A 22,536-nucleotide genomic window follows, 5' to 3' on the forward strand; every position below is an offset into this window, starting at 1 on the left:
AAGAACGGTTTTGCACCGTTCCCATTCGTTAATGACGGTCGTGCCGCAAATGGACCGAGTATCCGGCTCGTTGTTTCCAGTTGTCTCGCCGAAATGACATATGGAATTTGCAAATAGTATATCAAAAATAAAATATTAATAAAATTGGGGTGCAACACGAGTACTTCCCAGGAGGTCACCCCTCCTAGTACTACTCTCGCCCAAGCACGCTTAACTTCGAAGTTCTGATGGGATCCGGTGCATTAGTGCTAGTATGATCGCACCCGTTTGCTTCTTGTTCGCTTTAATCTTTATGCACTCACTATCTTGCTCCCCTCCATTAATTCTTTCAGATTTGAAAAAACGGTTTATGCAACTTTCCTCCCTTGGTAACCGTGCACAAGCTCCCAGGTGAGCGGAGTTATTCCTTTCTAGATCTGCCGCATCCTCGGATAAATGTAGTAATATCACGGGTCCAACAATGCACAACGAATGCCAAAAGCCCAGTTTTGCACCGTTCTCATTCAGTATTGACGGTCGTGCCGCAAATGGTCCGAGTATCCGACACGTTGTTTCCAGTTGTCTCGCCGAAACGACAGATGGAATTTCCAAATAGTATATCAAAAATAAAATATTAATAAAATTGGGGTGCAACACGAGGACTTCCCAGGAGGTCACCCATCCTAATACTACTCTCGCCCAAGCACGCTTAACTTCGGAGTTCTGATGGGATCCGGTGCATTAGTGCGGTATGATCGCACCCGTTTGCCTCTTGTTCGCAGAAATCTTTATGCACTCACTGTCTTGCTCCCCTCCATTAATCCTTTCAGATTTGAAAAAACGGTGTATGCAAATTTCCTCCCTTGGTAACCGTGCACAAGCTCCCAGGTGAGCGGAGTTATTCCTTAGAAGATCTGCCGCATCCCCGGATAAATGTTGTAATATCGCAGGGCCCACAATGCACGACGAATGCCAAAAGCCCGGTTTTGCACCGTTCCCATTCAGTAATGACGGTCGTTCCGCAAATGGTCCAAGTATTCGGCACGTTGTTTCCTGTTGTCTCGCCGAAACGACATATGGAATTTGCAAATAGTATATCAAAAATAAAATATTAATAAAATTGGGGTGCAACACGAGGACTTCCCAGGAGGTCACCCATCCTAGTACTACTCTCGCCCAAGCACGCTTAACTTCGGAGTTCTGATGGGATCCGGTGCATTAGTGCTGGTATGATCGCACCCGTTTGCATCTTGTTCGCAGAAATCGTTATGCACTCACTGTCTTGCTCCCCTCTATTAATCCTTTCAGATTTGAAAAAACGGTGTATGCAACTTTCCTCCCTTGGTAACCGTGCACAAGCTCCCAGGTGAGCGGAGTTATTCCTTTGTAGATCTGCCGCATCCCCGGATAAATGTTGTAATATCAAGGGGCCCACAATGCACGACGAATGCCAAACGCCCGGTTTTGCAACGTTCCCATTCAGTGATGACGGTCGTTCCCCAAATGGTCCGAGTATCCGGCACGTTGTTTCCTGTTGTCTCGCCGAAACGACATATGGAATTTGCAAATAGTATATCAAAAATAAAATATTTATAAAATTGGGGTGCAACACGAGGACTTCACAGGTCACCCATCCTAGTACTACTCTCGCCCAAGCACGCTTAACTTCGGAGTTCTGATGGGATCCGGTGCATTAGTGCTGGTATGATCGCACCCGTTTGCATCTTGTTCGCTTTAATCTTTATGCACTCACTATCTTGCTCCCCTCCATTAATTCTTTTAGATTTGAAAAAACGGTGTATGAAACTTTCCTCCCTTGGTAACCGTGCACAAGCTCCCAGGTGAGCGGAGTTAGTCCTTTCTAGATCTGTCGCTGCCCCGGATAAATGTAGTAATATCGCGGGGCCCACAATGCACGACGAATGCCAAAAGACCGGTTTTGCACCGTTCCCATTCAGTAATGACGGTCGTGCCGCAAATGGTCCGAGTATCCGGCACGTTGTTTCCAGTTGTCTCGCCGAAACGACATATGGAATTTGCAAATAGTATATCAAAAATAAAATATTAATAAAATTGGGGTGCAACACGAGGACTTCCCAGGAGGTCACCCGTCCTAGTACTACTCTCGCCCAAGCACGCTTAACTTCGGAGTTCTGATGGGATCCGGTGCATTAGTGCTGGTATGATCGCACCGGTTTTCTTCTTGTTCGCTTTAATCTTTATGCACTCAATATCTTGCTCCCCTCCATTAATTCTTTCAGACTTGAAAAAACGGTGTATGCAACTTTCCTCCCTTGGTAACCGTGCACGAGCTCCCAGGTGAGCGGAGTTATTCCTTTCAAGATCTGCCGCATCCCCGGATAAATGTAGTAATATCGCGGGGCCCACAATGCACGACGAATGCCAAAAGCCCAGTTTTGCACCGTTCCCATTCAGTAATGACGGTCGTGCCACAAATGGTCCGAGTATCCGGCACGTTGTTTCCAGTTGTCTCGCCGAAACGACATATGGAATTTGCAAATAGTATATCAAAAATAAAATATTAATAAAATTGGGGTGCAACACGAGGACTTCCCAGGAGGTTACCCATCCTAGTACTACTGTCGCCCAAGCACGCTTAACTTCGGAGTACTGATTGTATCCGGTGCATTAGTGCTGGTATGATCGCACCCGTTTGCATCTTGTTCGCTGAAATCTTTATGCACTCCCTGTATTGCTCCCCTTCATTAATTCCTTCAGATTTGAAAAAACGGTGTATGCAACTTTCCTCCCTTGGTAACCATGCACAAACTCCCAGGTGAGCGGAGTTATTCCTTTCTAGATCTGCCGCATCCCCGTATAAATGCAGTAATATCGCGGGGCCCCCAATGCAGGACGAATGCCAAAAGCCCGGTTTTGCACCGTTCCCATTCGTTAATGACGGTCGTGCCGCAAATGGTCCGAGTATCCGGCTCGTTGTTTCCAGTTGTCTCGCCGAAACGACATATGGAATTTGCAAATAGTATATCAAAAATAAAATATTATTAAAATTGGGGTTCAACACGAGGACTTCCCAGGAGGTCACCCATCCTAGTACTACTCTCGCCCAAGCACGCTTAACTTCGGAGTTCTGATGGGATCCGGTGCATTAGTGCTGGTATGATCGCACCCGTTTGCATCTTGTTCGCAGAAATCTTTATGCACTCACTGTCTTGCTCCCCTCCACTAATCCTTTCAGATTTGAAAAAACGGTGTAATCAAATTTCCTCCCTTGGTATCCGTGCACAAGCTCCCAGGTGAGCGGAGTTATTCCTTAGAAGATCTGCCGCATCCCCGGATAAATGTTGTAATATCGCGGGGCCCACAATGCACGACGAATGCCAAAAGCCCGGTTTTGCACCGTTCCCATTCAGTAATGACGGTCGTTCCGCAAATGGTCCGAGTATCCGGCACGTTGTTTCCTGTTGTCTCGCCAAAACGTCATATGGAATTTGCAAATAGTATATCAAAAATAAAATATTAATAAAATTGGGGTGCAACACGAGGACTTCCCAGGAGGTCACCCATCCTAGTACTACTCTCGCCCAAGCATGCTTAACTTCGAAGTTCTGATGGGATCCGGTGCATTAGTGCTGGTATGATCGCACCCGTTTGCTTCTTGTTCGCTTTAATCTTTATGCACTCACTATCTTGCTCCCCTCCATTAATTCTTTCAGACTTGAAAAAACGGTTTATGCAACTTTCCTCCCTTGGTAACCGTGCAAAAGCTCCCAGGTGAGCGGAGTTATTCCTTTCTAGATCTGCCGCATCCTCGGATAAATGTAGTAATATCACGGGTCCAACAATGCACGACGAATGCCAAAAGCCCGGTTTTGCACCGTTCCCATTCAGTAATGACTGTCGTGCCGCAAATGGTCCGAGTATCCGACACGTTGTTTCCAGTTGTCTCGCCGAAACGACAGATGGAATTTCCAAATAGTATATCAAAAATAAAATATTAATAAAATTGGGGTGCAACACGAGGACTTCCCAGGAGGTCACCCATCCTAATACTACTCTCGCCCAAGCACGCTTAACTTCGGAGTTCTGATGGGATCCGGTGCATTAGTGCGGTATGATCGCACCCGTTTGCCTCTTGTTCGCAGAAATCTTTATGCACTCACTGTCTTGCTCCCCTCCATTAATCCTATCAGATTTGAAAAAACGGTGTATGCAACTTTCCTCCCTTGGTAACCGTGCACAAGCTCCCAGGTGAGCGGAGTTATTCCTTTGTAGATCTGCCGCATCCCCGGATAAATGTTGTAATATCAAGGGGCCCACAATGCACGACGAATGCCAAACGCCCGGTTTTGCAACGTTCCCATTCAGTGATGACGGTCGTTCCCCAAATGGTCCGAGTATCCGGCACGTTGTTTCCTGTTGTCTCGCCGAAACGACATATGGAATTTGCAAATAGTATATCAAAAATAAAATATTTATAAAATTGGGGTGCAACACGAGGACTTCACAGGTCACCCATCCTAGTACTACTCTCGCCCAAGCACGCTTAACTTCGGAGTTCTGATGGGATCCGGTGCATTAGTGCTGGTATGATCGCACCCGTTTGCATCTTGTTCGCTTTAATCTTTATGCACTCACTATCTTGCTCCCCTCCATTAATTCTTTTAGATTTGAAAAAACGGTGTATGAAACTTTCCTCCCTTGGTAACCGTGCACAAGCTCCCAGGTGAGCGGAGTTAGTCCTTTCTAGATCTGTCGCTGCCCCGGATAAATGTAGTAATATCGCGGGGCCCACAATGCACGACGAATGCCAAAAGACCGGTTTTGCACCGTTCCCATTCAGTAATGACGGTCGTGCCGCAAATGGTCCGAGTATCCGGCACGTTGTTTCCAGTTGTCTCGCCGAAACGACATATGGAATTTGCAAATAGTATATCAAAAATAAAATATTAATAAAATTGGGTTGCAACACGAGGACTTCCCAGGAGGTCACCCGTCCTAGTACTACTCTCGCCCAAGCACGCTTAACTTCGGAGTTCTGATGGGATCCGGTGCATTAGTGCTGGTATGATCGCACCGATTTTCTTCTTGTTCGCTTTAATCTTTATGCACTCAATATCTTGCTCCCCTCCATTAATTCTTTCAGACTTGAAAAAACGGTGTATGCAACTTTCCTCCCTTGGTAACCGTGCACGAGCTCCCAGGTGAGCGGAGTTATTCCTTTCAAGATCTGCCGCATCCCCGGATAAATGTAGTAATATCACGGGGCCCACAATGCACGACGAATGCCAAAAGCCCAGTTTTGCACCGTTCCCATTCAGTAATGACGGTCGTGCCACAAATGGTCCGAGTATCCGGCACGTTGTTTCCAGTTGTCTCGCCGAAACGACATATGGAATTTGCAAATAGTATATCAAAAATAAAATATTAATAAAATTGGGGTGCAACACGAGGACTTCCCAGGAGGTTACCCATCCTAGTACTACTGTCGCCCAAGCACGCTTAACTTCGGAGTACTGATTGTATCCGGTGCATTAGTGCTGGTATGATCGCACCCGTTTGCATCTTGTTCGCTGAAATCTTTATGCACTCCCTGTATTGCTCCCCTTCATTAATTCCTTCAGATTTGAAAAAACGGTGTATGCAACTTTCCTCCCTTGGTAACCATGCACAAACTCCCAGGTGAGCGGAGTTATTCCTTTCTAGATCTGCCGCATCCCCGTATAAATGCAGTAATATCGCGGGGCCCCCAATGCAGGACGAATGCCAAAAGCCCGGTTTTGCACCGTTCCCATTCGTTAATGACGGTCGTGCCGCAAATGGTCCGAGTATCCGGCTCGTTGTTTCCAGTTGTCTCGCCGAAACGACATATGGAATTTGCAAATAGTATATCAAAAATAAAATATTATTAAAATTGGGGTGCAACACGAGGACTTCCCAGGAGGTCACCCATCCTAGTACTACTCTCGCCCAAGCACGCTTAACTTCGGAGTTCTGATGGGATCCGGTGCATTAGTGCTGGTATGATCGCACCCATTTGCGTCTTGTTCGCAGAAATCTTTATGCACTCACTGTCTTGCTCCCCTCCATTAATCCTTTCAGATTTGAAAAAATGGTGTATGCAAATTTCCTCCCTTGGTAACCGTGCACAATCTCCCAGGTGAGCAGAGTTATTCCTTTCTAGATCTGCCGCATCCCCGGATAAATGCAGTAATATCGCGGGGCCCACAATGCAGGACGAATGCCAAAAGCCCGGTTTTGCACCATTCCGATTCGTTAATGACGGTCGTGCCGCAAATGGACCGAGTATCCGCCTCGTTGTTTCCAGTTGTCTCGCCGAAATGACATATGGAATTTGCAAATAGTATATCAAAAATAAAATATTAATAAAATTGGGGTGCAACACGAGGACTTCCCAGGAGGTCACCCATCCTAGTACTACTCTCGCCCAAGCATGCTTAACTTCGAAGTTCTGATGGGATCCGGTGCATTAGTGCTGGTATGATCGCACCCGTTTGCTTCTTGTTCGCTTTAATCTTTATGCACTCACTATCTTGCTCCCCTCCATTAATTCTTTCAGACTTGAAAAAACGGTTTATGCAACTTTCCTCCCTTGGTAACCGTGCAAAAGCTCCCAGGTGAGCGGAGTTATTCCTTTCCAGATCTGCCGCATCCTCGGATAAATGTAGTAATATCACGGGTCCAACAATGCACGACGAATGCCAAAAGCCCAGTTTTGCACCGTTCCCATTCAGTATTGACTGTCGTGCCGCAAATGGTCCGAGTATCCGACACGTTGTTTCCAGTTGTCTCGCCGAAACGACAGATGGAATTTCCAAATAGTATATCAAAAATAAAATATTAATAAAATTGGGGTGCAACACGAGGACTTCCCAGGAGGTCACCCATCCTAATACTACTCTCGCCCAAGTACGCTTAACTTCGGAGTTCTGATGGGATCCGGTGCATTAGTGCGGTATGATCGCACCCGTTTGCCTCTTGTTCGCAGAAATCTTTATGCACTCACTGTCTTGCTCCCCTCCATTAATCCTATCAGATTTGAAAAAACGGTGTATGCAAATTTCCTCCCTTGGTAACCGTGCACAAGCTCCCAGGTGAGCGGAGTTATTCCTTAGAAGATCTGCCGCATCCCCGGATAAATGTTGTAATATCGCGGGGCCCACAATGCACGACGAATGCCAAAAGCCCGGTTTTGCACCGTTCCCATTCAGTAATGACGGTCGTTCCGCAAATGGTCCAAGTATCCGGCACGTTGTTTCCTGTTGTCTCGCCGAAACGACATATGGAATTTGCAAATAGTATATCAAAAATAAAATATTAATAAAATTGGGGTGCAACACGAGGACTTCCCAGGAGGTCACCCATCCTAGTACTACTCTCGCCCAAGCACGCTTAACTTCGGAGTTCTGATGGGATCCGGTGCATTAGTGCTGGTATGATCGCACCCGTTTGCTTCTTGTTCGTTTTAATCTTTATGCACTCACTATCTTGCTCCCCTCCATTAATTCCTTCAGACTTGAAAAAATGGTGTATAAAACTTTCCTCCCTTGGTAACCGTGCACAAGCTCCAAGGTGAGCGGAGTTATTCCTTTCTAGATCTGTCGCTGCCCCGGATAAATGTAGTAAAATCGCGGGGCCCACAATGCACGACGAATGCCTAAAGCCCGGTTTTGCACCGTTCCCATTCAGTAATGACGGTCGTTCCGCAAATGGTCCAAGTATCCGGCACGTTGTTTCCTGTTGTCTCGCCGAAACGACATATGGAATTTGCAAATAATATATCAGAAATAAAATATTAATAAAATTGAGGTGCAACACGAGGACTCCCAAGGAGGTCACCCATCCTAGTACTACTCTCGCCCAAGCACACTTAACTTCGGAGTTCTGATGGGATCCGGTGCATTTGTGCTGGTATGATCGCACCCGTTTGCATCTTGTTCGCAGAAATCTTTATGAACTCACTGTCTTGCTCCCCTCCATTAATCCTTTCAGATTTGAAAAAACGGTGTATGCAACTTTCCTCCCTTGGTAACCGTGCACAAGCTCCCAGGTGAGCGGAGTTATTCCTTTGTAGATCTGCCGCATCCCCGGATAAATGTTGTAATATCATGGGCCCACAATGCACGATGAATGCCAAACGCCCGATTTTGCACCGTTCCCATTCAGTAATGACGGTCGTGCCGCAAATGGTCCGAGTATCCGGCACGTTGTTTCCAGTTGTCTCGCCGAAACGACAAATGGAGTTTGCAAATAGTATATCAAAAATAAAATATTAATAAAATTGGGGTGCAATACGAGGACTTCCTAGGAGGTTACCCATCCTACTACTACTGTCGCCCAAGCACGCTTAACTTCGGAGTACTGATTGTATCTGGTGCATTAGTGCTGGTATGATCGCAGCCGTTTGCATCTTGTTCGCTGAAATCTTTATGCACTCCCTGTCTTGCTCCCCTTCATTAATTCCTTCAGATTTGAAAAAACGGTGTATGCAACTTTCCTCCCTTGGTAACCATGCACAAACTCCCAGGTGAGCGGAGTTATTCTTTCTAGATCTGCCGCATCCCCGGATAAATGCAGTAATATCGCGGGGCCCACAATGCAGTACGAATGCCAAAAGACCGGTTTTGCACCGTTCCCATTCAGTAATGACGGTCGTGCCGCAAATGGTCCGAGTATCCGGCACGTTGTTTCCAGTTGTCTCGCCGAAACGACATATGGAATTTGCAAATAGTATATTAAAAATAAAATATTAATAAAATTGGGGTGCAACACGAGGACTTCCCAGGAGGTCACCCATCCTAGTACTACTCTCGCCCAAGCACGCTTAACTTCGGAGTTCTGATGGGATCCGGTGCATTAGTGCTGGTATGATCGCACCGGTTTTCTTCTTGTTCGCTTTAATCTTTATGCACTCACTATCTTGCTCCCCTCCATTAATTCTTTCAGACTTGAAAAAACGGTGTATGCAACTTTCATCCCTTGGTAACCGTGCACAAGCTCCCAGGTGAGCGGAGTTATTCCTTTGTAGATCTGCCGCATCCCCGGATAAATGTAGTAATATCGCGGGGCCCACAATGCACTACGAATGCCAAACGCCCAGTTTTGCACCGTTCGCATTCAGTAATGACGGTCGTGCCGCAAATGGTCCGAGTATCCGGCACGTTGTTTCCAGTTGTCTCGCCGAAACGACATATGGAATTTGCAAATAGTATTTCAAAAATAAAATATTAATAAAATTGGGGTGCAACACGAGGACTTCCCAGGAGGTTACCCATCCTAGTACTACTGGCGCCCAAGCACGCTTAACTTCGGAGTACTGATTGTATCTGGTGCATTAGTGCTGGTATGATCGCACCCGTTTGCATCTTGTTCGCTGAAATCTTTATGCACTCCCTGTCTTGCTCCCCTTCATTAATTCCTTCAGATTTGAAAAAACGGTGTATGCAACTTTCCTCCCTTGGTAACCATGCACAAACTCCCAGGTGAGAGAAGTTATTCCTTTCTAGATCTGCCGCATCCCCGGATAAATGCAGTAATATCGCGGGGCCCACAATGCAGGACGAATGCCAAAAGCCAGGTTTTGCACCGTTCCCATTCGTTAATGACGGTCGTGCCGCAAATGGTCCGAGTATCCGGCTCGTTGTTTCCAGTTGTCTCGCCGAAACGACATATGGAATTTGCAAATAGTATATCAAAAATAAAATATTAATAAAATTGGGGTGCAACACGAGGACTTCCCAGGAGGTCACCCATCCTATTACTACTCTCGCCCAAGCACGCTTAACTTCGGAGTCCTGATCGGATCCGGTGCATTAGTGCTGGTATGATCGCACCCGTTTGCTTCTTGTTCGCTTTAATCTTTATGCACTCACTATCTTGCTCCCCTCCATTAATTCTTTCAGACTTGAAAAAACGGTGTATGCAACTTTCCTCCCTTGGTAACCGTGCACAAGTTCCCAGGTGAGCGGAGTTATTCCTTTCTAGATCTGCCGCATCCTCGGATAAATGTAGTAATATCACGGGGCCCACAATGCACGACGAATGCCAAAAGCCCAGTTTTGCACCGTTCCCATTCAGTAATGACGGTCGTGCCGCAAATGGTCCGAGTATCCGGCGCGTTGTTTCCAGTTGTCTCGCCGAAACGACATATGGAATTTGCAAATAGTATATCAAAAATAAAATATTAATAAAATTGGGGTGCAACACGATGACTTCCCAGGAGGTCACCCATCCTAGTACTACTCTCTCCCAAGCACGCTTAACTTCGGAGTTCTGATGGGATCCGGTGCATTAGTGCTGGTATGATCGCACCCGTTTGCATCTTGTTCGCAGAAATCTTTATGCACTCACTGTCTTGCTCCCCTCCATTAATCCTTTCAGATTTGAAAAAACGGTGTAATCAAATTTCCTCCCTTGGTAACCATGCACAAACTCCCAGGTGAGCGGAGTTATTCCTTTCTAGATCTGCCGCATCCCCGGATAAATGCAGTAATATCGCGGGGCCCACAATGCACGACGAATGCCAAAAGACCGGTTTTGCACCGTTCCCATTCAGTAATGACGGTCGTGCCGCAAATGGTCCGAGTATCCGGCACGTTGTTTCCAGTTGTCTCGCCGAAACGACATATGGAATTTGCAAATAGTATATCAAAAATAAAATATTAATAAAATTGGGGTGCAACACGAGGACTTCCCAGGAGGTCACCCATCCTAGTACTACTCTCGCCCAAGCACGCTTAACTTCGGAGTTCTGATGGGATCCGGTGCATTAGTGCTGGTATGATCGCACCGGTTTTCTTCTTGTTCGCTTTAATCTTTATGCACTCACTATCTTGCTCCCCTCCATTAATTCTTTCAGACTTGAAAAAACGGTGTATGCAACTTTCCTCCCTTGGTAACCGTGCACAAGCTCCCAGGTGAGCGGAGTTATTCCTTTGTAGATCTGCCGCATCCCCGGATAAATGTAGTAATATCAAGGGGCCCACAATGCACGACGAATGCCAAACGCCCAGTTTTGCACCGTTCGCATTCAGTAATGACGGTCGTGCCACAAATGGTCCGAGTATCCGGCACGTTGTTTCCAGTTGTCTCGCCGAAACGACATATGGAATTTGCAAATAGTAAATCAAAAATAAAATATTAATAAAACTGGGGTGCAACACGAGGACTTCCCAGGAGGTTACCCATCCTAGTACTACTGTCGCCCAAGCACGCTTAACTTCGGAGTACTGATTGTATCTGGTGCATTAGTGCTGGTATGATCGCACCCGTTTGCATCTTGTTCGCTGAAATCTTTATGCACTCCCTGTCTTGCTCCCCTTCATTAATTCCTTCAGATTTGAAAAAACGGTGTATGCAACTTTCCTCCCTTGGTAACCATGCACAAACTCCCAGGTGAGAGAAGTTATTCCTTTCTAGATCTGCCGCATCCCCGGATAAATGCAGTAATATCGCGGGGCCCACAATGCAGGACGAATGCCAAAAGCCAGGTTTTGCACCGTTCCCATTCGTTAATGACGGTCGTGCCGCAAATGGTCCGAGTATCCGGCTCGTTGTTTCCAGTTGTCTCGCCGAAACGACATATGGAATTTGCAAATAGTATATCAAAAATAAAATATTAATAAAATTGGGGTGCAACACGAGGACTTCCCAGGAGGTCACCCATCCTATTACTACTCTCGCCCAAGCACGCTTAACTTCGGAGTCCTGATCGGATCCGGTGCATTAGTGCTGGTATGATCGCACCCGTTTGCTTCTTGTTCGCTTTAATCTTTATGCACTCACTATCTTGCTCCCCTCCATTAATTCTTTCAGACTTGAAAAAACGGTGTATGCAACTTTCCTCCCTTGGTAACCGTGCACAAGTTCCCAGGTGAGCGGAGTTATTCCTTTCTAGATCTGCCGCATCCTCGGATAAATGTAGTAATATCACGGGGCCCACAATGCACGACGAATGCCAAAAGCCCAGTTTTGCACCGTTCCCATTCAGTAATGACGGTCGTGCCGCAAATGGTCCGAGTATCCGGCGCGTTGTTTCCAGTTGTCTCGCCGAAACGACATATGGAATTTGCAAATAGTATATCAAAAATAAAATATTAATAAAATTGGGGTGCAACACGATGACTTCCCAGGAGGTCACCCATCCTAGTACTACTCTCGCCCAAGCACGCTTAACTTCGGAGTTCTGATGGGATCCGGTGCATTAGTGCTGGTATGATCGCACCCGTTTGCATCTTGTTCGCAGAAATCTTTATGCACTCACTGTCTTGCTCCCCTCCATTAATCCTTTCAGATTTGAAAAAACGGTGTAATCAAATTTCCTCCCTTGGTAACTGTGCACAAGCTCCCAGGTGAGCGGAGTTATTCCTTAGAAGATCTGCCGCATCCCCGGATAAATGTTGTAATATCGCGGGGCCCACAATGCACGACGAATGCCAAAAGCCCGGTTTTGCACCGTTCCCATTCAGTAATGACGGTCGTTCCGCAAATGGTCCGAGTATCCGGCACGTTGTTTCCTGTTGTCTCGCCGAAACGACATATGGAATTTGCAAATAGTATATCAAAAATAAAATATTAATAAAATTGGGGTGCAACACGAGGACTTCCCAGGAGGTCACCCATCCTAGTACTACTCTCGCCCAAGCACGCTTAACTTCGGAGTTCTGATGGGATCCGGTGCATTAGTGCTGGTACGATCGCACCCGTTTGCTTCTTGTTCGTTTAAATCTTTATGCACTCACTATCTTGCTCCCCTCCATTAATTCCTTCAGACTTGAAAAAATGGTGTATGCAACTTTCCTCCCTTGGTAACCGTGCACAAGCACCAAGGTGAGCGGAGTTATTCCTTTCTAGATCTGTCCATGCCCCGGATAAATGTAGTAAAATCGCGGGGCCCACAATGCACGACGAATGCCTAAAGCCCGGTTTTGCACCGTTCCCATTCAGTAATGACGGTCGTGCCGCAAATGGTCCGAGTATCCGGCGCTTTGTTTCCAGTTGTCTCGCCGAAACAACATATGGAATTTGCAAATAATTTATCAGAAATAAAATATTAATAAAATGGAGGTGCAACACGAGGACTTCCAAGGAGGTCACCCATCCTAGTACTACTCTCGCCCAAGCACACTTAACTTCGGAGTTCTGATGGGATCCGGTGCATTAGTGCTGGTATGATCGCACCCGTTTGCATCTTGTTCGCAGAAATCTTTATGCACTCACTGTCTTGCTCCCCTCTATTAATCCTTTCAGATTTGAAAAAACGGTGTATGCAACTTTCCTCCCTTGGTAACCGTGCACAAGCTCCCAGGTGAGCGGAGTTATTCCTTTGTAGATCTGCCGCATCCCCGGATAAATGTTGTAATATCAAGGGGCCCACAATGCACGACGAATGCCAAACGCCCGGTTTTGCAACGTTCCCATTCAGTGATGACGGTCGTTCCGCAAATGGTCCGAGTATCCGGCACGTTGTTTCCTGTTGTCTCGCCGAAACGACATATGGAATTTGCAAATAGTATATCAAAAATAAAATATTTATAAAATTGGGGTGCAACACGAGGACTTCCCAGGTCACCCATCCTAGTACTACTCTCGCCCAAGCACGCTTAACTTCGGAGTTCTGATGGGATCCGGTGCATTAGTGCTGGTATGATCGCACCCGTTTGCTTCTAGTTCGCTTTAATCTTTATGCACTCACTATCTTGCTCCCCTCCATTAATTCTTTTAGACTTGAAAAAACGGTGTATGCAACTTTCCTCCCTTGGTAACCGTGCAAAAGCTCCCAGGTGAGCGGAGTTAGTCCTTTCAAGATCTGTCGCTACCCCGGATAAATGTAGTAATATCGCGGGGCCCACAATGCACGACGAATGCCAAAAGACCGGTTTTGCACCGTTCCCATTCAGTAATGACGGTCGTGCCGCAAATGGTCCGAGTATCCGGCACGTTGTTTCCAATTGTCTCGCCGAAACGACATATGGAATTTGCAAATAGTATATCAAAAATAAAATATTAATAAAATTGGGTTGCAACACGAGGACTTCCCAGGAGGTCACCCGTCCTAGTACTACTCTCGCCCAAGCACGCTTAACTTCGGAGTTCTGATGGGATCCGGTGCATTAGTGCTGGTATGATCGCACCGATTTTCTTCTTGTTCGCTTTAATCTTTATGCACTCAATATCTTGCTCCCCTCCATTAATTCTTTCAGACTTGAAAAAACGGTGTATGCAACTTTCCTCCCTTGGTAACCGTGCACGAGCTCCCAGGTGAGCGGAGTTATTCCTTTCAAGATCTGCCGCATCCCCGGATAAATGTCGTAATATCGCGGGGCCCACAATGCACGACGAATGCCAAAAGCCCAGTTTTGCACCGTTCCCATTCAGTAATGACGGTCGTGCCGCAAATGGTCCGAGTATCCGGCACGTTGTTTCCAGTTGTCTCGCCGAAACGACATATGGAATTTGCAAATAGTATATCAAAAATAAAATATTAATAAAATTGGGGTGCAACACGAGGACTTCCCAGGAGGTTACCCATCCTACTACTACTGTCGCCCAAGCACGCTTAACTTCGGAGTACTGATTGTATCCGGTGCATTAGTGCTGGTATGATCGCACCCGTTTGCATCTTGTTCGCTGAAATCTTTATGCACTCCCTGTATTGCTCCCCTTCATTAATTCCTTCAGATTTGAAAAAACGGTGTATGCAACTTTCCTCCCTTGGTAACCATGCACAAACTCCCAGGTGAGCGGAGTTATTCCTTTCTAGATCTGCCGCATCCCCGGATAAATGCAGTAATATCGCGGGGCCCCCAATGCAGGACGAATGCCAAAAGCCCGGTTTTGCACCGTTCCCATTCGTTAATGACGGTCGTGCCGCAAATGGTCCGAGTATCCGGCTCGTTGTTTCCAGTTGTCTCGCCGAAACGACATATGGAATTTGCAAATAGTATATCAAAAATAAAATATTATTAAAATTGGGGTGCAACACGAGGACTTCCCAGGAGGTCACCCATCCTAGTACTACTCTCGCCCAAGCACGCTTAACTTCGGAGTTCTGATGGGATCCGGTGCATTAGTGCTGGTATGATCGCACCCATTTGCGTCTTGTTCGCAGAAATCTTTATGCACTCACTGTCTTGCTCCCCTCCATTAATCCTTTCAGATTTGAAAAAACGGTGTATGCAAATTTCCTCCCTTGGTAACCGTGCACAATCTCCCAGGTGAGCAGAGTTATTCCTTTCTAGATCTGCCGCATCCCCGGATAAATGCAGTAATATCGCGGGGCCCACAATGCAGGACGAATGCCAAAAGCCCGGTTTTGCACCGTTCCCATTCGTTAATGACGGTCGTGCCGCAAATGGACCGAGTATCCGGCTCGTTGTTTCCAGTTGTCTCGCCGAAACGACATATGGAATTTGCAAATAGTATATCAAAAATAAAATATTAATAAAATTGGGGTGCAACACGATGACTTCCCAGGAGGTCACCCATCCTAGTACTACTCTCGCCCAAGCACGCTTAACTTCGGAGTTCTGATGGGATCCGGTGCATTAGTGCTGGTATGATCGCACCCGTTTGCATCTTGTTCGAAGAAATCTTTATGCACTCACTGTCTTGCTCCCCTCCACTAATCCTTTCAGATTTGAAAAAACGGTGTAATCAAATTTCCTCCCTTGGTAACTGTGCACAAGCTCCCAGGTGAGCGGAGTTATTCCTTAGAAGATCTGCCGCATCCCCGGATAAATGTTGTAATATCGCGGGGCCCACAATGCACGACGAATGCCAAAAGCCCGGTTTTGCACCGTTCCCATTCAGTAATGACGGTCGTTCCGCAAATGGTCCGAGTATCCGGCACGTTGTTTCCTGTTGTCTCGCCGAAACGACATATGGAATTTGCAAATAGTATATCAAAAATAAAATATTAATAAAATTGGGGTGCAACACGAGGACTTCCCAGGAGGTCACCCATCCTAGTACTACTCTCGCCCAAGCACGCTTAACTTCGGAGTTCTGATGGGATCCGGTGCATTAGTGCTGGTACGATCGCACCCGTTTGCTTCTTGTTCGTTTAAATCTTTATGCACTCACTATCTTGCTCCCCTCCATTAATTCCTTCAGACTTGAAAAAACGGTGTATGCAACTTTCCTCCCTTGGTAACCGTGCACAAGCACCAAGGTGAGCGGAGTTATTCCTTTCTAGATCTGTCCATGCCCCGGATAAATGTAGTAAAATCACGGGGCCCACAATGCACGACGAATACCTAAAGCCCGGTTTTGCACCGTTCCCATTCAGTAATGACGGTCGTGCCGCAAATGGTCCTAGTATCCGGCTCTTTGTTTCCAGTTGTCTCGCCGAAACAACATATGGAATTTGCAAATAATTTATCAGAAATAAAATATTAATAAAATGGAGGTGCAACACGAGGACTTCCAAGGAGGTCACCCATCCTAGTACTACTCTCGCCCAAGCACACTTAACTTCGGAGTTCTGATGGGATCCGGTGCATTAGTGCTGGTATGATCGCACCCGTTTGCATCTTGTTCGCAGAAATCTTTATGCACTCACTGTCTTGCTCCCCTCTATTAATCCTTTTAGATTTGAAAAAACGGTGTATGCAACTTTCCTCCCTTGGTAACCGTGCACAAGCTCCCAGGTGAGCGGAGTTATTCCTTTGTAGATCTGCCGCATCCCCGGATAAATGTTGTAATATCAAGGGGCCCACAATGCACGACGAATGCCAAACGCCCGGTTTTGCAACGTTCCCATTCAGTGATGACGGTCGTTCCCCAAATGGTCCGAGTATCCGGCACGTTGTTTCCTGTTGTCTCGCCGAAACGACATATGGAATTTGCAAATAGTATATCAAAAATAAAATATTTATAAAATTGGGGTGCAACACGAGGACTTCCCAGGTCACCCATCCTAGTACTACTCTCGCCCAAGCACGCTTAACTTCGGAGTTCTGATGGGATCCGGTGCATTAGTGCTGGTATGATCGCACCCGTTTGCTTCTAGTTCGCTTTAATCTTTATGCACTCACTATCTTGCTCCCCTCCATTAATTCTTTTAGACTTGAAAAAACGGTGTATGCAACTTTCCTCCCTTGGTAACCGTGCAAAAGCTCCCAGGTGAGCGGAGTTAGTCCTTTCAAGATCTGTCGCTGCCCCGGATAAATGTAGTAATATCGCGGGGCCCACAATGCACGACGAATGCCAAAAGACCGGTTTTGCACCGTTCCCATTCAGTAATGACGGTCGTGCCGCAAATGGTCCGAGTATCCGGCACGTTGTTTCCAATTGTCTCGCCGAAACGACATATGGAATTTGCAAATAGTATATCAAAAATAAAATATTAATAAAATTGGGTTGCAACACGAGGACTTCCCAGGAGGTCACCCGTCCTAGTACTACTCTCGCCCAAGCACGCTTAACTTCGGAGTTCTGATGGGATCCGGTGCATTAGTGCTGGTATGATCGCACCGATTTTCTTCTTGTTCGCTTTAATCTTTATGCACTCAATATCTTGCTCCCCTCCATTAATTCTTCCAGACTTGAAAAAACGGTGTATGCAACTTTCCTCCCTTGGTAACCGTGCACGAGCTCCCAGGTGAGCGGAGTTATTCCTTTCAAGATCTGCCGCATCCCCGGATAAATGTCGTAATATCGCGGGGCCCACAATGCACGACGAATGCCAAAAGCCCAGTTTTGCACCGTTCCCATTCAGTAATGACGGTCGTGCCGCAAATGGTCCGAGTATCCGGCACGTTGTTTCCAGTTGTCTCGCCGAAACGACATATGGAATTTGCAAATAGTATATCAAAAATAAAATATTAATAAAATTGGGGTGCAACACGAGGACTTCCCAGGAGGTTACCCATCCTACTACTACTGTCGCCCAAGCACGCTTAACTTCGGAGTACTGATTGTATCCGGTGCATTAGTGCTGGTATGATCGCACCCGTTTGCATCTTGTTCGCTGAAATCTTTATGCACTCCCTGTATTGCTCCCCTTCATTAATTCCTTCAGATTTGAAAAAACGGTGTATGCAACTTTCCTCCCTTGGTAACCATGCACAAACTCCCAGGTGAGCGGAGTTATTCCTTTCTAGATCTGCCGCATCCCCGGATAAATGCAGTAATATCGCGGGGCCCCCAATGCAGGACGAATGCCAAAAGCCCGGTTTTGCACCGTTCCCATTCGTTAATGACGGTCGTGCCGCAAATGGTCCGAGTATCCGGCTCGTTGTTTCCAGTTGTCTCGCCGAAACGACATATGGAATTTGCAAATAGTATATCAAAAATAAAATATTATTAAAATTGGGGTGCAACACGAGGACTTCCCAGGAGGTCACCCATCCTAGTACTACTCTCGCCCAAGCACGCTTAACTTCGGAGTTCTGATGGGATCCGGTGCATTAGTGCTGGTATGATCGCACCCATTTGCGTCTTGTTCGCAGAAATCTTTATGCACTCACTGTCTTGCTCCCCTCCATTAATCCTTTCAGATTTGAAAAAATGGTGTATGCAAATTTCCTCCCTTGGTAACCGTGCACAATCTCCCAGGTGAGCAGAGTTATTCCTTTCTAGATCTGCCGCATCCCCGGATAAATGCAGTAATATCGCGGGGCCCACAATGCAGGACGAATGCCAAAAGCCCGGTTTTGCACCGTTCCCATTCGTTAATGACGGTCGTGCCGCAAATGGACCGAGTATCCGGCTCGTTGTTTCCAGTTGTCTCGCCGAAACGACATATGGAATTTGCAAATAGTATATCAAAAATAAAATATTAATAAAATTGGGGTGCAACACGATGACTTCCCAGGAGGTCACCCATCCTAGTACTACTCTCGCCCAAGCACGCTTAACTTCGGAGTTCTGATGGGATCCGGTGCATTAGTGCTGGTATGATCGCACCCGTTTGCATCTTGTTCGCAGAAATCTTTATGCACTCACTGTCTTGCTCCCCTCCACTAATCCTTTCAGATTTGAAAAAACGGTGTAATCAAATTTCCTCCCTTGGTATCTGTGCACAAGCTCCCAGGTGAGCGGAGTTATTCCTTAGAAGATCTGCCGCATCCCCGGATAAATGTTGTAATATCGCGGGGCCCACAATGCACGACGAATGCCAAAAGCCCGGTTTTGCACCGTTCCCATTCAGTAATGACGGTCGTTCCGCAAATGGTCCGAGTATCCGGCACGTTGTTTCCTGTTGTCTCGCCGAAACGACATATGGAATTTGCAAATAGTATATCAAAAATAAAATATTAATAAAATTGGGGTGCAACACGAGGACTTCCCAGGAGGTCACCCATCCTAGTACTACTCTCGCCCAAGCACGCTTAACTTCGGAGTTCTGATGGGATCCGGTGCATTAGTGCTGGTACGATCGCACCCGTTTGCTTCTTGTTCGTTTAAATCTTTATGCACTCACTATCTTGCTCCCCTCCATTAATTCCTTCAGACTTGAAAAAACGGTGTATGCAACTTTCCTCCCTTGGTAACCGTGCACAAGCACCAAGGTGAGCGGAGTTATTCCTTTCTAGATCTGTCCATGCCCCGGATAAATGTAGTAAAATCACGGGGCCCACAATGCACGACGAATACCTAAAGCCCGGTTTTGCATCGTTCCCATTCAGTAATGACGGTCGTGCCGCAAATGGTCCTAATATCCGGCGCTTTGTTTCCAGTTGTCTCGCCGAAACAACATATGGAATTTGCAAATAATTTATCAGAAATAAAATATTAATAAAATGGAGGTGCAACACGAGGACTTCCAAGGAGGTCACCCATCCTAGTACTACTCTCGCCCAAGCACACTTAACTTCGGAGTTCTGATGGGATCCGGTGCATTAGTGCTGGTATGATCGCACCCGTTTGAATCTTGTTCGCAGAAATCTTTATGCACTCACTGTCTTGCTCCCCTCTATTAATCCTTTCAGATTTGAAAAAACGGTGTATGCAACTTTCCTCCCTTGGTAACCGTGCACAAGCTCCCAGGTGAGCGGAGTTATTCCTTTGTAGATCTGCCGCATCCCCGGATAAATGTTGTAATATCAAGGGGCCCACAATGCACGACGAATGCCAAACGCCCGGTTTTGCAACGTTCCCATTCAGTGATGACGGTCGTTCCCCAAATGGTCCGAGTATCCGGCACGTTGTTTCCTGTTGTCTCGCCGAAACGACATATGGAATTTGCAAATAGTATATCAAAAATAAAATATTTATAAAATTGGGGTGCAACACGAGGACTTCCCAGGTCACCCATCCTAGTACTACTCTCGCCCAAGCACGCTTAACTTCGGAGTTCTGATGGGATCCGGTGCATTAGTGCTGGTATGATCGCACCCGTTTGCTTCTAGTTCGCTTTAATCTTTATGCACTCACTATCTTGCTCCCCTCCATTAATTCTTTCAGACTTGAAAAAACGGTGTATGCAACTTTCCTCCCTTGGTAACCGTGCAAAAGCTCCCAGGTGAGCGGAGTTAGTCCTTTCTAGATCTGTCGCTGCCCCGGATAAATGTAGTAATATCGCGGGGCCCACAATGCACGACGAATGCCAAAAGACCGGTTTTGCACCGTTCCCATTCAGTAATGACGGTCGTGCCGCAAATGGTCCGAGTATCCGGCACGTTGTTTCCAGTTGTCTCGCCGAAACGACATATGGAATTTGCAAATAGTATATCAAAAATAAAATATTAATAAAATTGGGGTGCAACACGATGACTTCCCAGGAGGTCACCCATCCTAGTACTACTCTCGCCCAAGCACGCTTAACTTCGGAGTTCTGATGGGATCCGGTGCATTAGTGCTGGTATGATCGCACCCGTTTGCATCTTGTTCGCAGAAATCTTTATGCACTCACTGTCTTGCTCCCCTCCATTAATCCTTTCAGATTTGAAAAAACGGTGTAATCAAATTTCCTCCCTTGGTAACTGTGCACAAGCTCCCAGGTGAGCGGAGTTATTCCTTAGAAGATCTGCCGCATCCCCGGATAAATGTTGTAATATCGCGGGGCCCACAATGCACGACGAATGCCAAAAGCCCGGTTTTGCACCGTTCCCATTCAGTAATGACGGTCGTTCCGCAAATGGTCCGAGTATCCGGCACGTTGTTTCCTGTTGTCTCGCCGAAACGACATATGGAATTTGCAAATAGTATATCAAAAATAAAATATTAATAAAATTGGGGTGCAACACGAGGACTTCCCATGAGGTCACCCATCCTAGTACTACTCTCGCCCAAGCACGCTTAACTTCGGAGTTCTGATGGGATCCGGTGCATTAGTGCTGGTATGATCGCACCCGTTTGCTTCTAGTTCGCTTTAATCTTTATGCACTCACTATCTTGCTCCCCTCCATTAATTCTTTTAGACTTGAAAAAACGGTGTATGCAACTTTCCTCCCTTGGTAACCGTGCAAAAGCTCCCAGGTGAGCGGAGTTAGTCCTTTCTAGATCTGTCGCTGCCCCGGATAAATGTAGTAATATCGCGGGGCCCACAATGCACGACGAATGCCAAAAGACCGGTTTTGCACCGTTCCCATTCAGTAATGACGGTCGTGCCGCAACTGGTCCGAGTATCCGGCACGTTGTTTCCAGTTGTCTCGCCGAAACGACATATGGAATTTGCAAATAGTATATCAAAAATAAAATATTAATAAAATTGGGTTGCAACACGAGGACTTCCCAGGAGGTCACCCGTCCTAGTACTACTCTCGCCCAAGCACGCTTAACTTCGGAGTTCTGATGGGATCCGGTGCATTAGTGCTGGTATGATCGCACCGATTTTCTTCTTGTTCGCTTTAATCTTTATGCACTCAATATCTTGCTCCCCTCCATTAATTCTTTCAGACTTGAAAAAACGGTGTATGCAACTTTCCTCCCTTGGTAACCGTGCACGAGCTCCCAGGTGAGCGGAGTTATTCCTTTCAAGATCTGCCGCATCCCCGGATAAATGTAGTAATATCGCGGGGCCCACAATGCACGACGAATGCCAAAAGCCCAGTTTTGCACCGTTCCCATTCAGTAATGACGGTCGTGCCGCAAATGGTCCGAGTATCCGGCACGTTGTTTCCAGTTTTCTCGCCGAAACGACATATGGAATTTGCAAATAGTATATCAAAAATAAAATATTAATAAAATTGGGGTGCAACACGAGGACTTCCCATGAGGTTACCCATCCTACTACTACTGTCGCCCAAGCACGCTTAACTTCGGAGTACTGATTGTATCCGGTGCATTAGTGCTGGTATGATCGCACCCGTTTGCATCTTGTTCGCTGAAATCTTTATGCACTCCCTGTATTGCTCCCCTTCATTAATTCCTTCAGATTTGAAAAAACGGTGTATGCAACTTTCCTCCCTTGGTAACCATGCACAAACTCCCAGGTGAGCGGAGTTATTCCTTTCTAGATCTGCCGCATCCCCAGATAAATGCAGTAATATCGCGGGGCCCCCAATGCAGGACGAATGCCAAAAGCCCGGTTTTGCACCGTTCCCATTCGTTAATGACGGTCGTGCCGCAAATGGTCCGAGTATCCGGCTCGTTGTTTCCAGTTGTCTCGCC

At 46.5% G+C, this 22,536-nt stretch overlaps 39 non-coding genes and 8 pseudogenes across 39 annotated transcripts; all 47 read right to left on the reverse strand.

The window, feature by feature from the left end:
* Positions 1–146: 146 nt before the first annotated feature.
* LOC148857683 (5S ribosomal RNA) lies at positions 147–265 on the reverse strand. Its single transcript, XR_016097519.1, has one exon. It is a non-coding gene; the product is annotated as a 5S ribosomal RNA (ribosomal RNA).
* A 359-nt stretch (positions 266–624) lies between these two features.
* On the reverse strand, positions 625–742 carry LOC148857684 (5S ribosomal RNA). Its single transcript, XR_016097468.1, has one exon. It is a non-coding gene; the product is annotated as a 5S ribosomal RNA (ribosomal RNA).
* A 359-nt stretch (positions 743–1,101) lies between these two features.
* On the reverse strand, positions 1,102–1,220 carry LOC148857685 (5S ribosomal RNA). Its single transcript, XR_016098488.1, has one exon. It is a non-coding gene; the product is annotated as a 5S ribosomal RNA (ribosomal RNA).
* A 359-nt stretch (positions 1,221–1,579) lies between these two features.
* Positions 1,580–1,695, reverse strand: LOC148857686 (5S ribosomal RNA). The gene has a single exon (XR_016097627.1). It is a non-coding gene; the product is annotated as a 5S ribosomal RNA (ribosomal RNA).
* A 359-nt stretch (positions 1,696–2,054) lies between these two features.
* Positions 2,055–2,173, reverse strand: LOC148857687 (5S ribosomal RNA). Its single transcript, XR_016096692.1, has one exon. It is a non-coding gene; the product is annotated as a 5S ribosomal RNA (ribosomal RNA).
* A 359-nt stretch (positions 2,174–2,532) lies between these two features.
* On the reverse strand, positions 2,533–2,651 carry LOC148857688 (5S ribosomal RNA; annotated as a pseudogene).
* Positions 2,652–3,010: 359 nt separating this feature from the next.
* LOC148857689 (5S ribosomal RNA) lies at positions 3,011–3,129 on the reverse strand. The gene has a single exon (XR_016096641.1). It is a non-coding gene; the product is annotated as a 5S ribosomal RNA (ribosomal RNA).
* Positions 3,130–3,488: 359 nt separating this feature from the next.
* Positions 3,489–3,607, reverse strand: LOC148857690 (5S ribosomal RNA). Its single transcript, XR_016096788.1, has one exon. It is a non-coding gene; the product is annotated as a 5S ribosomal RNA (ribosomal RNA).
* Positions 3,608–3,966: 359 nt separating this feature from the next.
* LOC148857691 (5S ribosomal RNA) lies at positions 3,967–4,084 on the reverse strand. Its single transcript, XR_016097469.1, has one exon. It is a non-coding gene; the product is annotated as a 5S ribosomal RNA (ribosomal RNA).
* A 359-nt stretch (positions 4,085–4,443) lies between these two features.
* LOC148857692 (5S ribosomal RNA) lies at positions 4,444–4,559 on the reverse strand. The gene has a single exon (XR_016097628.1). It is a non-coding gene; the product is annotated as a 5S ribosomal RNA (ribosomal RNA).
* A 359-nt stretch (positions 4,560–4,918) lies between these two features.
* LOC148857693 (5S ribosomal RNA) lies at positions 4,919–5,037 on the reverse strand. Its single transcript, XR_016097383.1, has one exon. It is a non-coding gene; the product is annotated as a 5S ribosomal RNA (ribosomal RNA).
* Positions 5,038–5,396: 359 nt separating this feature from the next.
* LOC148857694 (5S ribosomal RNA) lies at positions 5,397–5,515 on the reverse strand (annotated as a pseudogene).
* Positions 5,516–5,874: 359 nt separating this feature from the next.
* On the reverse strand, positions 5,875–5,993 carry LOC148857695 (5S ribosomal RNA). The gene has a single exon (XR_016098508.1). It is a non-coding gene; the product is annotated as a 5S ribosomal RNA (ribosomal RNA).
* A 359-nt stretch (positions 5,994–6,352) lies between these two features.
* Positions 6,353–6,471, reverse strand: LOC148857696 (5S ribosomal RNA). Its single transcript, XR_016096789.1, has one exon. It is a non-coding gene; the product is annotated as a 5S ribosomal RNA (ribosomal RNA).
* Positions 6,472–6,830: 359 nt separating this feature from the next.
* LOC148857697 (5S ribosomal RNA) lies at positions 6,831–6,948 on the reverse strand. The gene has a single exon (XR_016098104.1). It is a non-coding gene; the product is annotated as a 5S ribosomal RNA (ribosomal RNA).
* Positions 6,949–7,307: 359 nt separating this feature from the next.
* LOC148857698 (5S ribosomal RNA) lies at positions 7,308–7,426 on the reverse strand. Its single transcript, XR_016098530.1, has one exon. It is a non-coding gene; the product is annotated as a 5S ribosomal RNA (ribosomal RNA).
* Positions 7,427–7,785: 359 nt separating this feature from the next.
* On the reverse strand, positions 7,786–7,904 carry LOC148857699 (5S ribosomal RNA). Its single transcript, XR_016096908.1, has one exon. It is a non-coding gene; the product is annotated as a 5S ribosomal RNA (ribosomal RNA).
* Positions 7,905–8,262: 358 nt separating this feature from the next.
* LOC148857700 (5S ribosomal RNA) lies at positions 8,263–8,381 on the reverse strand (annotated as a pseudogene).
* Positions 8,382–8,739: 358 nt separating this feature from the next.
* On the reverse strand, positions 8,740–8,858 carry LOC148857701 (5S ribosomal RNA). The gene has a single exon (XR_016096166.1). It is a non-coding gene; the product is annotated as a 5S ribosomal RNA (ribosomal RNA).
* A 359-nt stretch (positions 8,859–9,217) lies between these two features.
* Positions 9,218–9,336, reverse strand: LOC148857702 (5S ribosomal RNA; annotated as a pseudogene).
* Positions 9,337–9,695: 359 nt separating this feature from the next.
* On the reverse strand, positions 9,696–9,814 carry LOC148857703 (5S ribosomal RNA). Its single transcript, XR_016097882.1, has one exon. It is a non-coding gene; the product is annotated as a 5S ribosomal RNA (ribosomal RNA).
* Positions 9,815–10,173: 359 nt separating this feature from the next.
* On the reverse strand, positions 10,174–10,292 carry LOC148857704 (5S ribosomal RNA). Its single transcript, XR_016096959.1, has one exon. It is a non-coding gene; the product is annotated as a 5S ribosomal RNA (ribosomal RNA).
* Positions 10,293–10,651: 359 nt separating this feature from the next.
* Positions 10,652–10,770, reverse strand: LOC148857705 (5S ribosomal RNA). The gene has a single exon (XR_016096167.1). It is a non-coding gene; the product is annotated as a 5S ribosomal RNA (ribosomal RNA).
* Positions 10,771–11,129: 359 nt separating this feature from the next.
* On the reverse strand, positions 11,130–11,248 carry LOC148857706 (5S ribosomal RNA; annotated as a pseudogene).
* Positions 11,249–11,607: 359 nt separating this feature from the next.
* Positions 11,608–11,726, reverse strand: LOC148857707 (5S ribosomal RNA). The gene has a single exon (XR_016097883.1). It is a non-coding gene; the product is annotated as a 5S ribosomal RNA (ribosomal RNA).
* A 359-nt stretch (positions 11,727–12,085) lies between these two features.
* Positions 12,086–12,204, reverse strand: LOC148857708 (5S ribosomal RNA). Its single transcript, XR_016095978.1, has one exon. It is a non-coding gene; the product is annotated as a 5S ribosomal RNA (ribosomal RNA).
* Positions 12,205–12,563: 359 nt separating this feature from the next.
* Positions 12,564–12,682, reverse strand: LOC148857709 (5S ribosomal RNA). Its single transcript, XR_016096133.1, has one exon. It is a non-coding gene; the product is annotated as a 5S ribosomal RNA (ribosomal RNA).
* Positions 12,683–13,041: 359 nt separating this feature from the next.
* On the reverse strand, positions 13,042–13,160 carry LOC148857710 (5S ribosomal RNA). The gene has a single exon (XR_016096823.1). It is a non-coding gene; the product is annotated as a 5S ribosomal RNA (ribosomal RNA).
* Positions 13,161–13,519: 359 nt separating this feature from the next.
* LOC148857711 (5S ribosomal RNA) lies at positions 13,520–13,635 on the reverse strand. The gene has a single exon (XR_016097192.1). It is a non-coding gene; the product is annotated as a 5S ribosomal RNA (ribosomal RNA).
* A 359-nt stretch (positions 13,636–13,994) lies between these two features.
* On the reverse strand, positions 13,995–14,113 carry LOC148857712 (5S ribosomal RNA). The gene has a single exon (XR_016097384.1). It is a non-coding gene; the product is annotated as a 5S ribosomal RNA (ribosomal RNA).
* A 359-nt stretch (positions 14,114–14,472) lies between these two features.
* Positions 14,473–14,591, reverse strand: LOC148857713 (5S ribosomal RNA; annotated as a pseudogene).
* A 359-nt stretch (positions 14,592–14,950) lies between these two features.
* Positions 14,951–15,069, reverse strand: LOC148857714 (5S ribosomal RNA). The gene has a single exon (XR_016098549.1). It is a non-coding gene; the product is annotated as a 5S ribosomal RNA (ribosomal RNA).
* A 359-nt stretch (positions 15,070–15,428) lies between these two features.
* On the reverse strand, positions 15,429–15,547 carry LOC148857715 (5S ribosomal RNA). Its single transcript, XR_016095979.1, has one exon. It is a non-coding gene; the product is annotated as a 5S ribosomal RNA (ribosomal RNA).
* A 359-nt stretch (positions 15,548–15,906) lies between these two features.
* LOC148857716 (5S ribosomal RNA) lies at positions 15,907–16,025 on the reverse strand. The gene has a single exon (XR_016096134.1). It is a non-coding gene; the product is annotated as a 5S ribosomal RNA (ribosomal RNA).
* A 359-nt stretch (positions 16,026–16,384) lies between these two features.
* Positions 16,385–16,503, reverse strand: LOC148857717 (5S ribosomal RNA). Its single transcript, XR_016096824.1, has one exon. It is a non-coding gene; the product is annotated as a 5S ribosomal RNA (ribosomal RNA).
* A 359-nt stretch (positions 16,504–16,862) lies between these two features.
* Positions 16,863–16,978, reverse strand: LOC148857718 (5S ribosomal RNA). The gene has a single exon (XR_016097194.1). It is a non-coding gene; the product is annotated as a 5S ribosomal RNA (ribosomal RNA).
* Positions 16,979–17,337: 359 nt separating this feature from the next.
* Positions 17,338–17,456, reverse strand: LOC148857719 (5S ribosomal RNA). The gene has a single exon (XR_016097385.1). It is a non-coding gene; the product is annotated as a 5S ribosomal RNA (ribosomal RNA).
* A 359-nt stretch (positions 17,457–17,815) lies between these two features.
* On the reverse strand, positions 17,816–17,934 carry LOC148857720 (5S ribosomal RNA; annotated as a pseudogene).
* A 359-nt stretch (positions 17,935–18,293) lies between these two features.
* On the reverse strand, positions 18,294–18,412 carry LOC148857721 (5S ribosomal RNA). The gene has a single exon (XR_016098560.1). It is a non-coding gene; the product is annotated as a 5S ribosomal RNA (ribosomal RNA).
* A 359-nt stretch (positions 18,413–18,771) lies between these two features.
* Positions 18,772–18,890, reverse strand: LOC148857722 (5S ribosomal RNA). Its single transcript, XR_016095980.1, has one exon. It is a non-coding gene; the product is annotated as a 5S ribosomal RNA (ribosomal RNA).
* Positions 18,891–19,249: 359 nt separating this feature from the next.
* Positions 19,250–19,368, reverse strand: LOC148857723 (5S ribosomal RNA). Its single transcript, XR_016096135.1, has one exon. It is a non-coding gene; the product is annotated as a 5S ribosomal RNA (ribosomal RNA).
* A 359-nt stretch (positions 19,369–19,727) lies between these two features.
* Positions 19,728–19,846, reverse strand: LOC148857724 (5S ribosomal RNA). Its single transcript, XR_016096825.1, has one exon. It is a non-coding gene; the product is annotated as a 5S ribosomal RNA (ribosomal RNA).
* A 359-nt stretch (positions 19,847–20,205) lies between these two features.
* Positions 20,206–20,321, reverse strand: LOC148857725 (5S ribosomal RNA). The gene has a single exon (XR_016097195.1). It is a non-coding gene; the product is annotated as a 5S ribosomal RNA (ribosomal RNA).
* Positions 20,322–20,680: 359 nt separating this feature from the next.
* On the reverse strand, positions 20,681–20,799 carry LOC148857726 (5S ribosomal RNA). The gene has a single exon (XR_016095981.1). It is a non-coding gene; the product is annotated as a 5S ribosomal RNA (ribosomal RNA).
* A 359-nt stretch (positions 20,800–21,158) lies between these two features.
* On the reverse strand, positions 21,159–21,277 carry LOC148857727 (5S ribosomal RNA). The gene has a single exon (XR_016095624.1). It is a non-coding gene; the product is annotated as a 5S ribosomal RNA (ribosomal RNA).
* A 359-nt stretch (positions 21,278–21,636) lies between these two features.
* On the reverse strand, positions 21,637–21,755 carry LOC148857728 (5S ribosomal RNA). The gene has a single exon (XR_016097386.1). It is a non-coding gene; the product is annotated as a 5S ribosomal RNA (ribosomal RNA).
* A 359-nt stretch (positions 21,756–22,114) lies between these two features.
* On the reverse strand, positions 22,115–22,233 carry LOC148857729 (5S ribosomal RNA; annotated as a pseudogene).
* Positions 22,234–22,536: the final 303 nt, after the last annotated feature.

This window comes from Nelumbo lutea, chromosome 4 (genome assembly GCF_056320005.1).
Source record: "Nelumbo lutea isolate HS-2025 chromosome 4, American lotus-T2T, whole genome shotgun sequence".
NCBI classification, from domain to species: Eukaryota; Viridiplantae; Streptophyta; class Magnoliopsida; order Proteales; family Nelumbonaceae; genus Nelumbo; species Nelumbo lutea.